Source organism: Pan paniscus, chromosome 6 (assembly GCF_029289425.2).
Source record: "Pan paniscus chromosome 6, NHGRI_mPanPan1-v2.0_pri, whole genome shotgun sequence".
NCBI lineage: Eukaryota > Metazoa > Chordata > Mammalia > Primates > Hominidae > Pan > Pan paniscus.
In genome coordinates, this window is record NC_073255.2 from 138,599,362 (window position 1) to 138,619,155 (window position 19,794).

Genomic DNA, 19,794 nt, shown 5'->3' on the forward strand with positions numbered 1-19,794 from the left:
AATGTCTACACAGCCATATGTATACACATGGAAATACCTACACCGCCATCTGTATAAACATGGAAATATCTACACCGCCATCTGAATAAACATGGAAATATCTACACCGCTATGTGTATAAATATGGAAATATATACACCACTATCTCTAATAAACATGGAAATATCTACAGCGTTATCTGTATAAACATGGAAATATCCACATTGCCATCTTTATAAACATGCAAATATCTACACAATCATCTGTAGAAACATGGAAATATCTCCACCTCTATCTGCATAAACATGGAAGTATCTACATTGCCATCTGTATAAACATGGGAATATGTACAACGCTCTCTATATAAACGTGGAAATATCTACACCGCCATCTGTATAAACGTGGAAATATCTTCACCGCTATCTGTATAAACATGGAAATACCTACACTGCTATCTGTATGAACACGGAAATATCTACACCACGATATGTATAAACAAGGAAATACCTCCACCGCTATCTCTATAAACATGGAAATATCTACACTGCTCTCTGTATAAACATGGAAATAACAACACCGCTATCTGTATAAACATGGAAATACCTACACCTCTATCTCTATAAACATGGAAATATCTACACCGCCATCTATATAAACATGCAAATATCTACACAGTCATCTGTATGAACATGGAAATATCTACACCACCGTCTCTATAAACATGGAAATATCAAGACTGCCATCAGTAGAAAGATGGAAATATCTACACCGTAATCTGTATAAACATGGAAATATCTACACCACTATAACTGTAAACATTGAAATAACTTTACCGCCATCTCTATAAACACGGAAATATCTACACCGCTATCTGTAGAAACATGGAAATATCTACATCGCTATCTCTATAAACCTGAAAATATCTATACTGACATCTGTATGAACATGGAAGTACCTACACAGTCATCTGTATAAACATGGAAATATCTACACCACTATCTCTATAAACATGGAAATATCTACACTGCCATCTGTATAAACATGGAAATATCAACACTGCTATCAGTATAATCAAGGAAATATCTACACGGCCATCTGTATAAACATGTAAATATCTACACCACAATCTGTATAAACATGGAAATATCTGCACCGCTATCTGTATAAATATGGAAATATCTACACTGCTATCTCTATAAACATGGAAATAACTACACCGCTATCTCTATAAACATGGAAATATCTAGACCGCAATCTCTATAAACATGGAAATATCTACACCGCCATCTCTATAAACATGGAAACATCAACACCGCAGTCTCTATAAACTTGTAAATATCTACACCGCCATCTCTATAAACATGGAAATATCTACACCGCCACCTCTATAAACATGAAAATATCTACACCGCCATCTCCAAAAACATGGAACTATCTACACCGCTGTCTCTATAAACATGGAAATATCTACACCACTATCTGTATAAAGATGGGAATACCTACACTGACAACTGTATAAATATGGAAATATCTACACCGCTATCTGTATAAACATGGAAATATCTACAATGCCAGCTGTATAAACATGGAAATGTCTACAACCCTATCTGTAAAACTTGTAAATATCTACACTACCTTCTGTAGAAAGATGGAAATATATACACCGCGATCTCTATAAACATGGAAATTTCTATACCGCTACCTTTATAAACATGGAAATATCTACACCGCTATATGTATAAACATGGAAATATCTACACCACTATCACTATAAACATGGAAATAACTTCACCGCTATCTCTATAAACATGGAAATATCTACAGCGCTATCTGTAGAAACATGGAAATATCTACACCGCTATCTGTATAAATATGGAAATATCTACACCGCTATGTCTGTAAACATGGAAATGTCTACACCACTATCTGTATAAACATGGAAATATCTACACTGCTATGTGTATAAACATGGAAATATCTACACCGCTGTCTCTAAAAACATGGTAGTATCTACACCGCTATCTGTATAAATATGGAAATATCTACACCGCTATGTCTGTAAACATGGAAATGTCTACACCACTATCTGTATAAACATGGAAATATCTACACTGTTATGTGTATAAACATGCAAATATCTACACCGTTGTCTACATAAACTTGGAAAGCTCTACACGGCTATCTCTATAAGTGTGGAAATACTTACACCGCTTTCCCTATAAACATGGAAATATCTACACCGCTATCTGTATAAACGTGGAAAAATCTACACCGGAGTCTCTTTAAACATGGAAATATCTACACCGCTATATGTATAAACTTGGAAATATCTACACCAATATCTCTATAAACATGGGAATATCTACACCGCTATCTGTATAAACGTGGAAATATCTACACTGCTATCTCTGTAAACGTGGAAATATCTACTCCAATTTCTGTATAAACATAGAAATATCTACACCGCTATCTGTGTAAATGTGTAAACATTTAAACCGTTATCTGTGCAAACATGGAAATATTTACACTGCTATCTCTATGAATATGGAAATATTTACAACGCTATCTGTATAAACATGGAAGTATCTCCACTGCTATCTGTATAAATATGGAAATATCTACACCGCTATCTGTATAAACATGGAAATACCAACACCGCTATCTGTATAAACATGGAAGTATCTCCACTGCTATCTGTATAAACATGCAAATAGCTACACCACTATCTGTATAAACATGGAAATAACTACACCGCTATCTGTATAAACATGGAAATATCTACACCGCTATCTGTATAAACATGGAAATATCTACATCGCTATCTGTATAAACCTGGAAATATCTCCACCGCTATCTCTGTAAACATGGAAATATCTACACCGCTATCTTTATAAACATGGGAATATCTACACCTCTATCTGTATAAACATGGAATTATCTACAACACTATCTGTGAAAACATGGATATATCTACACAGCTATCTGTGTAAACATGGAAATCTGTACACCACCATCCGTGTAAAGATGGAAATATCTACACCGCACTCTGTGCAATTATGGAAATATCTACACCGCTATCTGTATAAACATGGAAATATCTACACTGCTATCTGTATAAACTTGTAAATATCTAAAGCGCTATCTGCATAAATATGGAAATATCTACACCGTTATCTCTATAAACTTGGAAATGTCTACACCGTTATCTGCATAAACTTGGAAATATCTACTTGGCTATCTCTATAAACATGGAATTATCTACACCGCCATCTGTATAAACACGGAAATATCTTCACAGTCATCTGTATAAACACGGAAATATCTACACGACTATCTGTATAAACATGGAAATATCTACATTGCCATCAGGATAATCATGGAAATATCTACACAGCCGTCTCTATAAACATGGAAATATCTACACCTCCATCTGTATAAACATGGAAATATCTACACCGCTGTCTGTGAAAAGATGGAAATATCTACACCGCAATCTGTGCAAAGATGGAAATATCTACATGACTATCTTTGTAAACCTGGAAATATCTACACCGCAATCTGTGCAAAGATGGAAATAGCTACACGGCTCTCTGTGTAAACATGGAAATATCTACACCGCTGTCTGTATAAACATGGAAATATCTAAACCGCTATCTGTATAAACATGGAAATATCTACGCCGCCATCTGTATAAACAGGGAAATATCTACACCTATATCTGAATAAACATGGAAATATCTACACCGCTATCTGTATAAATATGGAAATATCTACACCGCTATCTCTATAAACATGGAAATATCTCCACCGCTATCTGTATAAAAATGGAAATATCTGTACCGCTATCAGTAAAACCTGGAAATATATACACCGCAGTCTGTATAAACATGGATATATCTCCACCGCTATCTGTATAAACATGGAAATATCTCCACCACTATCTCTATAAACATGGAAATGTCTACACCCCTATCTGTGTAAACATGGAAATATCTTCATGGCTATCTCTATAAACATGGAAATATCTACACAGACATCTGTATAAACATGGAAATACCTACACGGTCATCAGAATAAACATGGAAATATCTACACAGTCACCTGTATAAACATGGAAATATCTAAACAGCCATCTGTATAAACATGGAAATATCCACAAAGCCATCTCTATAAACATGGAAATATCTACACTGCTATCTGTATAAACATGGAAATAGCCACACCACTGTCTGTGTAAACATGGAAATACCTTCACCATTATCTGTATAAACAAGGAAATATCTACAGAGCTATCTGTATAAATATTGAAATATCTCCAACGATATCTGTATAAACATGGAAATACCTACACCGATATCTGTTTAAACATGGAAATATCTACACCGCTATCTACATGAACATGGAAATATCTTCACCGCTTTCTGAATAAACATGGAAATATCCACACCGCTATCTCTATAAACATGGAAATATCCACACCGCTATCTTTATAAACATGGAAATATTTACACCACTATCTGTATAAACTTGGAAATATTTACACAGCTATCTGTATAAACGTGGATATATCTACACCGCTATCTCTATAAACATGGAAATATCTACACCACTGTCTGTATAAACCTGAAAATATCTACACCGCTATCTCTATAAACATAGAAATATCTACACCGCTGTCTGTATAAACATGGAAATAACTACAGCGATATCTGTATAAACATGCAAATATCTACACCGCTGTCTCTATAAACATGGAAATATCTACACTGCTATGTGTATAAACATGGAAATATCTACACCGCTGTCTCTAAAAATAAGGAAATATCTACACCGCTGTATCTATAAACATGCAAATATCTACACCGTTGTCTACATAAACTTGGAAATCTCTACACGGCTATCTCTATAAATGTGGAAATATCTACACCGCTGTCTCTATAAACATGGAAATATCTACACCGCTATCTCTATAAACGTGGAAATATCTACACCGGTGTCTGTAAACATGGAAATATCTACACCACTATATGTGTAAACTTGGAAATATCTACACCGCTATCTCTATAAACGTGGGAATATCTACACCGCTACCTGTATAAACGTGGAAATATCTACACTGCTATCTCTGTAAACGTGGAAATATCTACCCCAATTTCTGTATAAACATGGAAATATCTACACCGCTATCTCTGTAAATGTGTAAACATTGAAACCGTTATCTGTGTAAACATGGATATATTTACACTGCTATCTCTATGAACATGGAAATATTTACAACGCTATCTGTATAAACATGGAAGTATCTCCACTGCTATCTCTATAAACATGGAAATATCTACACCGCTATCTGTATAAACATGGAAATACCAACACCGCTATCTGTATAAACATGGAACTATCTCCACTGCTATCTGTATAAACATGGAAATAGCTACACCGCTATCTGTATAAACATGGAAATATCTACACCGCTAACTGTATAAACATGGAAATATCTACACCGCTATCTGTATAAACATGGAAATATCTACATCACTATCTGTATAAACCGGGAAATATCTCCACCGCTATCTCTATAAACATGGAAATATCTACACCGGTATCTTTATAAACGTGGGAATATCAACACTTCCATCTGTATGAACATGGAATTATCTACAACTCTATCTGTGTAAACAAGGAAATATCTACACAGCTATCTGTGTAAACATGGAAATCTGTACACCACCATCCGTGTAAAGATGGAAATATCTACCCCGCACTCTGTGCAAATATGGAAATATCTACAACGCTATCTGTAAAAACATGGAAATATCTACACCGCTATCTGTATAAACATGGAAATATCTACAGCGCTATCTGCATAAATATGGAAATATCTACACCGCTAACTCTATAAACTTGGAAATGTCTACACCGTTATCTGCATAAACTTGGAAATATCTACTTGGCTATCACTATAAACATGGAATTATCTACACCGCCATCAGTATAAACACGGAAATAACTTCACAGTCATCTGTTTAAACACGGAAATATCAACACCACTATCTGTATAAACATGGAAATATCTACACTGCCATCAGGATAATCATGGAAATATCTACACAGCCGTCTCTATAAACATGGAAATATCTACACCTCCATCTGTATAAACATGGAAATATCCACACCGCTATCAGTGAAAAGATGGAAATATCTACACCGCAATCTGTGCAAAGATGGAAATATCTACACGACTATCTGTGTAAACCTGGAAATATCTACACCGCAATCTGTGCAAAGATGGAAATAGCTACACCGCTCTCTGTGTAAACAAGGAAATATCTACACCTCTATCTGTGTAAACATGGAAATATCTACACCGCTATCTGTATAAACATGGAAATATCTACGCCGCCATCTGTATAAACAGGGAAATATCTACACCTACATCTGAATAAACATGGAAATATCTACACCGCTATCTGTATAAATATGGAAATATCTACACTGCTATCTCTATAAACATGGAAATATCACCACCGCTATCTGTATAAAAATGGAAATGTCTGTACCGCTATCTGTAAAACCTGGAAATATATACACCGCAGTCTGTATAAATATGGATATATCTCCACCGCTATCTGTATAAAAATGGAAATATCTCCGCCACTATCTCTATAAACATGGAAATGTCTACACCCCTATCTATGTAAACATGGAAATAACTTCATGGCTATCTCTATAAACATGGAAATATCTACACAGACATCAGTATGAACATGGAAATATCTACACAGTCATCTGTATGAACATGGAAATATCTACACAGTCATCTGTATAAATATGGAAATATCTACACAGACATCTGTATAAACATGGAAATATATACACATCCATCTCTATAAACATGGAAATATCTACACTGTTATCTGTATAAACATGGAAATAGCCACACCACTGTCTGTATAAACATGGAAATAACTTCACCGTTATCTGTATAAACAAGGAAATATCTACAGAGCTTTCTGTATAAACATTGAAATATCTCCAACGATATCTGTATAAACATGGAAATATCTACACCGATATCTGTTTAAACATGGAAATATCTACACCGCTATCTACATGAACATGGAAATATCTACACCGCTTTCTGTATAAACATGAAAATATCCCCACCGCTATCACTATAAACATGGAAATATCTGCACCGCTATCTCTATAAACATGGAAGTATTTACACCACTATCTGTATAAACATGGAAATATTTACACCGCTATCTGTATAAACGTGGATATATCTACACCGATATCTCTATAAACACGGAAATATCTACACAACTGTCTGTATAAACCTGAAAATATCTACACCGCTATCTGTATAAACATGGAATTATCTACAACACTATCTGTGTAAACATTGAAATATCTACACAGCTATCTGTGTAAACATGGAAATCTGTACACCACCATCCGTGTAAAGATGGAAATATCTACACCGCCATCTGTGCAATTATGGAATTATCTACACCGCTATCTGTATAAACATGGAAATATCTACACCGCTATCTGTATAAACATGGAAATATCTACAGCGCTATCTGCATAAATATGGAAATATCTACAACGCTATCTCTATAAACTTGGAAATGTCTACATCGTTATCTGCATAAACTTGGAAATATCTTCTTGGCTATCTCTATTAACATGGAATTATCTACACCGCCATCTGTATAAACACGGAAATACCTTCACAGTCATCTGTATAAACACGGAAATATCTACACCACTATCTGTATAAACATGTAAATATCTACACTGCCATCAGCATAATAATGGAAATATCCACACAGCCATCTCTATAAACATGGAAATATCTACACCTCCATCTGTATAAACATGGAAATATCTACACCGCTATCTGTGAAAAGCTGGAAATATCTACATGGCAATCTGTGCAAAGATGGAAATATCTACACGACTATCTGTGTAAACCTGGAAATATCTACACCGCAATCTGTGCAAAGATGGAAATAGCTACACCGATCTCTGTGTAAACATGGAAATATCTACACCTACATCTGAATAAACATTCAAATATCTACACCGCTATCTGTATAAACATGGAAATATCTACGCCGCCATCTGTATAAACAGGGAAATATCTACACCTACATCCTAATAAACATGGAAATATCTACACCGCTATCTGTATAAATATGGAAATATCTACACCGCTATCTTTATAAACATGGAAATATCTCCACCGCTATCTGTATAAAAATGGAAATATCTGTACCGCTATCTGTAAAACCTGGAAATATATACACCGCAGTCTGTATAAACATGGATATATCTCCACCGCTATGTGTATGAACATGGAAATATCTCCAACACTATCTCTATAAAAATGGAAATGTCTACAAACCTATCTGTGTAAACATGGACATATCTTCATGGCTATCTCTAGAAACATGGAAATATCTACACAGACCTCTGTATAAACATGGAAATATCTACACAGCCATCGCTATAAACATGGAAATATCTACACTGCTATCTGCATAAACATGGAAATAACCACACCACAGTCTGTGTAAACATGGAAATACCTTCACCGTTATCTGTATAAACAAGGAAATATCTACAGAGCTATCTGTATAAACACTGAAATATCTCCAACGATATCTGTATAAACATGGAAATATCTACACCGATATCTGTTTAAACATGGAAATATCTACACCGCTATCTACATAAACATGGAAATAACTACACCGCTTTTTGTATAAACATGGAAATATCCCCACCGCTATCTCTATAAACATGGAAATATCTACACCGCTATCTGTATAAACATGGAAATATTTACACCACTATCTGTATAAACATGGAAATATTTACACCGCTATTTGTATAAACGTGGATATATCTACACCGCTATCTCTATAAACATGGAAATATCTACACCACTGTCTGTATAAACCTGAAAATATCTACACCGCTATCTCTATAAACGTAGAAATATCTACACCGCTGTGTGTATAAACATGGAAATATCTACAATGCTATGTGTATAAACATGGAAATATCTACACCTCCATCTGTATAAACATGGAAATATCTACACCGCTATCTGTGAAAAGATGGAAATATCAACGCCGCAATCTGTGCAAAGACGGAAATATCTAAACGAAGATCTGTGTAAACCTGGAAATATCTACACCGAAATCTGTGCAAAGATGGAGATATCTACACTGCTGTCTGTGTAAACATGGAAATATCTACACCGCTATCTGTATAAAGATGGAAATATCTACACCGCTATCTGTATAAACATGGAAATATCTATGCCGCCATCTGTATAAACAGGGAAATATCTACACCTACATCTGAATAAACATGGAAATATCTACACCGCTATCTGTATAAATATGGAAATATCTGCACCGCTATCTCTATAAACATGGAAATACCTCCACCGCTATCTGTATAAAAATGGAAATATCTGTACCGCTATCTGTAAAACCTGGAAATATGTACACCGCAGTCTGTATAAACATGGATATATCTCCACCGCTATCTGTATAAACATGTAAATATCTCCACCACTATCTCTATAAACATGGAAATGTCTACACCCCTATCTGTGTAAACATGGAAATATCTTCATGGCTATCTCTATAAACATGGAAATATCTACACAGACATCGGTATAAACATGGAAATACCTACACACTCATCTCTATAAACATGGAAATATCTACACAGACATCTGTATAAACATGGAAATATCTACACAGACATCTGTATAAACATGGAAATATCTACACTGCTATCTGTATAAACATGGAAATAGCCACACCACTGTCTGTATAAATCTTCACCGTTATCTGTATAAACAAGGAAATATCTACAGAGCTATCCGTATAAACATTGAAATATCTCCAATGGTATCTGTATAAACATGGAAATATCTACACCGATATCTGTTTAAACATGGAAATATCTACACCGCTATCTACATAAACATGGAAATAAATACACTGTTTTTGGTATAAACATTGAAATATCCCCACCGCTATCTCTGTAAACATGGAAATATCTACACCGCTATCTGTATAAACATGGAAATATTTACATCACTATCTGTATAAACATGGAAATATTTACACCGCTATCTGTATAAACGTGGATATATCTACACGGCTATATCTATAAACATGGAAATATCAACACCACTGTCTGTATAAATCTGAAAATATCTACACCGCTATCTCTATAAACATAGAAATATCTACACCTCTGTCTGTATAAACATGGAAATAACTACAGCGATATCTGTATAAACATGCAAATATCTACACCGCTGTCTCTATAAACATGGAAATATCTACACTGCTATGTGTGTAAACATGGAAATATCTACACCAGTGTCTCTAAAAACATGGAAATATCTACACCGCTGTATCTATAAACATGCAAATACCTACACCGTTGTCTCCATAAACTTGGAAATCTCTATACGGCTATCTCTATAAATGTGGAAATATCTACACCGCTGTCTCTATAAACATGGAAATATCTACACCGCTACCTCTATAAACGTGGAAATATCTACACGGGTGTCTCTGAAAACATGGAAATATTTACACCGCTATATGTATAAACTTGGAAATATCTACACCGCTATCTCTATAAATGTGGAAATATATACACCGCTATGAGTATAAACGTAGAAATATCTACACCGCCGTCTGTATAAACATGGAAATATCTACACCGCTATCTCTATAAACGTGGAAATATTTACACCGCTATCTTTATAAACACGGGAATATCTACACCGCTAACTGTATAAACGTGGAAATATCTACACTGCTATCTCTGTAAACGTGGAAATATCTACTCCAATTTCTGTATAAACATGGAAATATCTACAACGCTATCTCTGTAAATGTGTAAACATTTAAACCGTTATCTGTGTAAACATGGAAATATCTACACCGCTATCTGTATAAACATGGAAATACCAACACCGCTATCTGTATAAACATGGAAGTATCTCCACAGCTATCTGTATAAACATGGAAATATCTACACCGCTATCTGTATAAACGTGGAAATATCTACACCGATATCTGTATAAACATGGAAATATCTACACCGCTATCTGTATAAACATGGAAATATCTACATCACTATTTGCATAAACATGGAAATATCGCCACCGCTATCTCTATAAACATGCAAATATCTACACCGCTATCTTTATAAACATGGGAATATCTACACCTCTATCTGTATAAACATGGAATTATCTACGACACTATCTGAGTAAACATGCAAATATCTACACAGCTATCTGTGTAAACATGGAAATCTGTACACCACCATCCATGTAAAGTTGGAAATATCTACACTGCAGTCTGTGCAATTATGGAAATAACTACATCGCTATCTGTATAAACATGGAAATATCTACAGCGCTATCTGCATAAATATGGAAATATCTACACCGCTATCTCTATAAACTTGGAAATGTCTACACCGTTATCTGCATAAACTTGGAAATATCTACTTGGCTATCTCTATAAACATGGAATTATCTACACCGCCATCTGTATAAACACGGAAATACCTTCACAGTCATCTGTATAAACACGGAAATATCTACACCACAATCTGTATAAACATGGAAATATCTACACTGCCATAAGGATAATCATGGAAATATCTACACAGCCGTCTCTATAAACATGGAAATATCTACACCTCCCTCTACATAAACATGGAAATATCTACACCGCTATCTGTGAAAAGATGGAAATACCTACACCGCAATCTGTGCAATTATGGTAATATCTACACCGCTATCTGTATAAACATGGAAATATCTACAGCGCTATCTGTATAAACATTGAAATATCTACAGCACTATCTGCATAAATACGGAAATATCTACACAGTCATCTGTAGAAACATGGAAATATCTACACAGCCATCTGAATAAAGATGGAAATATCTACACAGCCATCTCTATAAACATGGAAATATCTACACTGCTATCTGTATAAACATGGAAATAGCCACACCACTGTGTGTGTAAACATGGAAATACCTTCACCGTTATCTGTATAAAAAAGAAAATATCTACAGAGCTATCTATATAAACATTGAAATATCTCCAACGATATCTGTATAAACATGGAAATATCTACCCCGATATCTGTTTAAACACGGAAATATCTACACCGCTATCTACATGAACATGGAAATATCTACACCGCTTTCTGTATAAACATGGAAATATCCCCACCGCTATCTCTATAACCATGGAAATAACTACACCGCTGTCTGTATAAACATGGAAATATTCACACCACTCTCTCTATAAACATGGAAATATTTACACCGCTATCTGAATAAACGTGAATATATCTACACCGCTATCTCTATAAACATGGAAATATCTACACCACTGTCTGTATAAACCTGAAAATATCTACACCGCTATCTCTATAAAAATAGAAATATCTACACCGCTGTCTGTATAAACATGGATATATCTACACTGCTATGTGTATAAACATGGAAATCTCTACACCGCTGTCTCTAAAAACATGGAAATATCTACACTGCTATGTGTATAAACATGCAAATATCTACACCGCTGTCTCTATAAACATGGAAATATCTACACTGCTATGTGAATAAACATGGAAATATCTACACCGCTGTCTCTAAAAACATGGAAATATCTACACCGCTGTATCCATTTATACACCTCCATCTCTATAAACATGGAAAAATCTACACCACCATCTATATAAACATGGAAATATCTACACCGCTATCTGTATAAATATGGAAATACCTACAACGCTATCTCTATAAACATGGAAATATCTACACTGCCATCAGTATAAACACGGAAATATCAACATGGCTATCTCTATAAACATGGAAATATCTACACCGCCATCTGTACAAACATGGAAATATCTACATCGCTATGTCTATAAACATGGAAATATCTGCACTGCCATCTGTAAAAACATGGAAATACGTATACAGTCATCTGTATAATCATGGAAATATCTACAATGCCATCTGTATACACATGGAAATATCTACACAGCCATCTGTATAAAGATGGAAACATCTACACTGCCATCTGTGTGAATAAGGAAATATCTACAATGCCATCTGTATAAAGATATAAATATATGCATCGCGAGCTGTATAAACATGGAAATATCTACATCGCTATCTGTATAAACATGGAAATAACAACACCGCTATCGGTATAAACATGGAAATATCTACAACGCCGTCTATATAAACATGGAAATACCTACACCGCTATGTCTATAAACATGGAAATACCTACACCGCTATCTCTATAAACATGGAAATATCTACACCGCTATCTGTATAAACATGGAAATATCTACACCACCATCTATATAAACATGGAAATATCTACACCGCCATCTGTATAAACATCAAAATACCTATACAGTCATCTGTGTAAACATGGAAATATCTACACCACCATCTGTATAAACATGGAAATATCTTCAATGCCATCTGTATATACATGGAAATACCTACACCTCAATCTGTGTATAGATGGGAACATCAACACCGCCATCTGTACAAACATGGAAATATCTACACTGCTATCTCTATAAGCATGGAATTATCTACACTGCGGACTGTAAACATGGAAATATCTACACCGGTATCTGTATAAACATGGAAATATCTACACCATGATCTGTATAAACATGGAAATATATACACCGCTATCTGTATAAACATGGAAATATCTGCACCGCTATCTTTATAAACATGGAAATATCTACAAAGACATCTGTATAAACATTGAAATACCTACACAGTCATGTGTAGGAACATTTAAATATCTACACTGCCATCTGTATAAACATAGAAATATCTACAAAGCCCTCTGTATAAATATGGAAATATCTGCATAGGCATCTGTGTAAACATGGAAATATCTGCACCGCTATCTGTATAAAAATGGAAATAACTACACCGCTGTCTCTATAAACATGGAAATATGTACACCGCTATGTGTATAAACATGGAAATATCTCCACTGCTCTCTGTATAAAAATGGAAATATCTCCACCGTTATCTGTATAAACATGGAAATATCTACAGCGCCATCTCTATAAACACTGAAATATCTACACTGCCATCTGTAAAAATATGGAAATATCTACACCGCCAACTGTATAAACATGGAAATATCTACACCACCATCTGTATAAACATGGAAATACCAACAATACCATCTGTATACACATGGAAATATCTACACCGCTATCTCTATAAATATGGAAATATCTACACCGCCATCTCTATAAACATGAAAATATCTACACTGCCATCTCTATAAAGATGGAATTATCTACTCCGCCATGTGTATAAACACGGAAATATCTTCACCACAATCTGTGTAAACATGGAAATACCTACACCGCTATCTGTATAAACATGGAAATATCTAAACCGCCATCTGCATGCCCTTGGAAATATCTACGCCGCCATCTGTATAAACATGGAAATATCTACACGGCCATCTGTGTATACATGGAAATATCAACACCGCCACCTGTACAAACATGGAAATATCTACATCGCTATCTCTATAAACATGGAAATATCTGCACTGCCATCAGTAAAAACATGGAAATACGTATACAGTCATCTGTATAAACATGGAAATATCTATAATGCCATCTGTATACACATGGAAATATCCACACAGCCATCTGTAGAAACATGTAAATATCTACACTGCTATCTCTATAAACACTGAAATATCTACACCGCCATCTCAATAAACCTGGAAATATCTACACTGCCATCTCCATAAACATGGAACTAACTACTCCGCCATCTGTATAAACATGGAAACATCTACACCGCCATCTGTGTGAATAAGGAAATATCTACAATGCCATCTGTATAAAGATATAAATATCTGCATCGCGAGCTGTATAAACATGGAAATATCCACATCGCTATCTGTATAAACATGGAAATACCAACACCGCTATCGGTATAAACATGGAAATATCTACAACGCCATCTATATAAACATGGAAATATCTACACAGCTATGTGTATAAACATGGAAATACCTACACCGCTATCTCTATAAACATGAAATATCTACACCGCTATCTGTATAAACATGGAAATATCTACACCACCATCTATATAAACATGGAAATATCTACACCGCCATCTGTATAAACATGGAAACATCTACAATGTCATCTGTAGAAAGATGGAAATATATACACCACAATCTGTGTAAACATGGAAATATCTACACCGATATCTGTAAAAACATGGAAATATCTTCACCGCTATCTGTACAAACATGGAAATATTTACACCGCGATCTGTATAAACATGGAAATATCTACACCGCGATCTGTATAAACATGGAAATATCTACACCGCAGTCTGTATAAACAAGGAAATATCTACAGAGCTATCACCATAAACGTGGAAATATCTACACCGCCATCTGTATAAACATGGAAATACCTACAAAGTAATCTGTATAAACATGGAAATATCTACACAGCCATCTGTATAAACATGGAAATATCTACACCGCAGTCTGTATAAACAAGGAAATATCTACAGAGCTATCACCATAAACGTGGAAATATCTACACCGCCATCTGTATAAACATGGAAATACCTACAAAGTAATCTGTATAAACATGGAAATATCTACACCGCCATCACTATAAACATGGAAATATCTACACCCCTATCTGTATAAACATGGAAATATCCACACGGCTATCCCTGTTAACATAGAAAAATCAACACCGCTATCTCTATGAACATGGAAATATCTACACTGCCAACTCTGTAAACATGGAAATATCTACACCACGATCAGTATAAACCTGGAAATATCTACACCGCTATCTGTATAAACATGGAAATATCTCCACTGCTATCTCTATAAACATCGAAATATCTACACCGCCATCTGTATAAACATGGAAATACTTACAAAGTTATCTGTATAAACATGGAAATATCTACACCGCCATCTGTGTAAACATGGAAATATCTACACAGCCGTGTGTATATACATGGAAATATCTACACCACTATCTATATAAACATGGAAATAACTTCACTGCTATCTGTATAAACATGGAAATATATACACCACCATCTACATATCCATGGACATATCTGCGCCGCCATCAGTATAAACATGGAAATATCTACACGGTCATCTGTGTATAGATGGAAATATCAACACCGCCATCTGTACAAACATGGAAATATCTGCACCGCTATCTGTATAACCATGGAAATATCTACACCGCAGTCTGTATAAACATGGAAATATCTACACCGCTATCTCTATAAACATGGAAATATCTACACCGTGATCTGTATAAACATGGAAATATTTACACCGCTATCTGTATAAACATGGAAATTTCTACACCGTTATCTGTATAAATATGGAAATACCTTCACCGCTATCTGTATAAACATGGAAATATCTACACCACCATCTATATAAGCATGGAAATATCTACACCGCCAACTGTATAAACATGGAAATATCTACAATGCCATCTGTAGAAAGATGGAAATATCTACACCGCAATCTGAGTAAACATGGAAATATCTACACCGGTATCTGTAAAAACATGGAAATATCTACACCGCTATCTGTATAAACATGGAAATATCTACACCGCGATCTGTATAAACATGGAAATATCTACACCGCAATCTGTATAAACATGTAAACATCTACACCGCAATCTGTATAAACATGGAAATATCTACAAAGCTATCTCCATAAACATGGAAATATCTACACCGCCATCTGTATAAACATGGAAATACCTACAAAGTAATCTGTATAAACATGGAAATATCTACACAGCCATCTGTATAAACATGGAAATATCTACACAGCCATCTGTATATACGTGGAAATATCTACACCGCTATCTGTATAAACATGGTAATATCTACACCACCATCTATATAAACATGGAAATATCTACACCGCCATCTATATAAACATGGAAATATCTACAATGCCATCTGTAGAAAGATGGAAATATCTACCACGCAATCTGTGTAAACATGGAAATATCTACACCGATATCTGTAAAAACATGGAAATATCTACACAGCTATCTCTATAAACATGGAAATATCTGCACCGCTATCTGTATAAACATGGAAATATCTACACCGCGATCTGTATAAACATGGAAATATCTACACCGCTATCTGCATAAACATGGAAATATCTACACCGCCATCTGTATAAACATGGAAATATTTACACAGCCATCAATATAAACATGGAAATATCTACACAGCCATCTGTATACACATGGAAATTTCTACACCGCTATCTGAATAAACATGGAAATAACTACACCGCTATTTGTATAAACAAGCAAATAACTACACCGTGATCTGTATAAACATGGAAATATCTACACCGCCATCTCTATAAACATGGAAATATCTACACCCCTATCTGTATAAACATGGAAATATCCACACCGCTATCTCTATAAACATGGAAAAATCAACACCGCTATCTCTATGAACATGGAAGTATCTACACTGCCATCTCTATAAACTTGGAAATATCTACACCACGATCAGTATAAACATGGAAACATCTACACCGCTATCTGTATAAACATGGAAATATCTCCACTGCTATCTATATAAACATTGAAATAACTACACCGCCATCTGTATAAACATGGAAATACTTACAAAGTTATCTGTATAAACATAGAAATATCTACACCGCCATCTGTATAAACATGGAAATATCTACACAGCAATGTGTATATACATGGAAATATCTACACCACTATCTATATAAACATGGAAATAACTACACCGCTATCTGTATAAACATGGCAATATCTACACCACCATCTACATATCCATGGAAATATCTGCGCCGCCATCTGTATAAACATGGAAATATCTACACGGTCATCTGTGTATAGATGGAAATATCAACACCGCCATCTGTACAAACATGGAAATATCTCCACCGCTATATGTATAACTATGGAAATATCTCCACCGTGGTCTGTATAAACATGGAAATATCTACGCCGCTATCTGCATAAACATGGAAATATCTACACCGCTATCTCTATAAACATGGAAATATCTACACCGTGATCTGTATAAACATGGAAATATTTACACCGCTATCTGTATAAACATGGAAATTTCTACACCGTTATCTGTATAAATATGGAAATATCTACACCGCTATCTGTATAAACATGGAAATATCTACACCGCTATCTGTATAAACATGGAAATATCTACACAGCGATCTGTATAAACATGGAAATATCTACACCGTGATCTGTATAAACATGGAAATATCTTCACCACAATCTGTATAAACATGGAAATATCTACAACGCTACCTGTATAAACATGGTAATATCTACACCACCATCTATATAAACATGGAAATATCTACACCGCCATCTGTATAAACATGGAAATATCTACAATGCCATCTGTAGAAAGATGGAAATATCTACACCGCAATCTGTGTAAACATGGAAATATCTACACCGCTATCTGTAAAAACATGGAAATATCTACACCGCTATCTGTATAAACAGGGAAATATCTTCACCGCGATCTGTATAAACATGGAAATATCTACACAGCGATCTGTATAAACGTGGAAACATCTAAACCGCTATCTGTATAAACATGGAAATATCTACACAGCTATCTCTATAAACATGGAAATATCTACACCGCCATCTGTATAAACGTGGAAATAGCTACAAAGTCATATGTATAAACATGGAAATATCTACACAGCCATCTGTATAAGCATGGAAAAATCCACACCGCTATCTCTATAAACTTGGAAAAATCAACACCGCTATCTCTATGAACATGGAAATATCTACACCGCCATCTCTATAAACATGGAAATATCTACACCACGATCAGTATAAACATGGAAATATCTCCACTGCTATCTCTATAAACATCGAAATATCTACACCACCATCTGTATAAACATGGAAATACTTACAAAGTTATTTGTATATACATGGAAATATCTACACCGCCATCTGTAAAAACCTGGAAATGTCTACACAGCCATGTGTATATACATGGAAATATCTACACCGCTATCTATATAAACATGGAAATAACTACACCGCCATCTGTATAAACAAGCAAATACCTACACTGTGATCTGTATAAACATGGAAATATCTACACCGCTATCTCTATAAACATGGAAATATCTACACCGCGATCTGTATAAACATGGAAATATCTACACCGCTATCTCTATAAACATGGAAATATCTACACCGTGATCTGTATAAACATGGAAATATTTACACCGCGATCTGTATAAGCATGGAAATTTCTACACCGATATCTGTATAAGTATGGAAATATCTACACCGCTATCTCTATAAACATGGAAATATCTACACCGCCATCTGTATAAACATCGAAATACCTATACAGTCATCTGTGTAAACATGGAAATAACTACACCACCATCTGTATAAACATGGAAATATCTTCAATGCCATCTGTATACAAATGGAAATACCTACAGGGCAATCTGTGTATAGATGGGAACATCAACACCGCCATCTGTACAAACATGGAAATATCTACACTGCTATCTCTATAAACCTGTAAATATCTACACTGTGGTCTGTATAAACATGGAAATATCTACACCGGTAT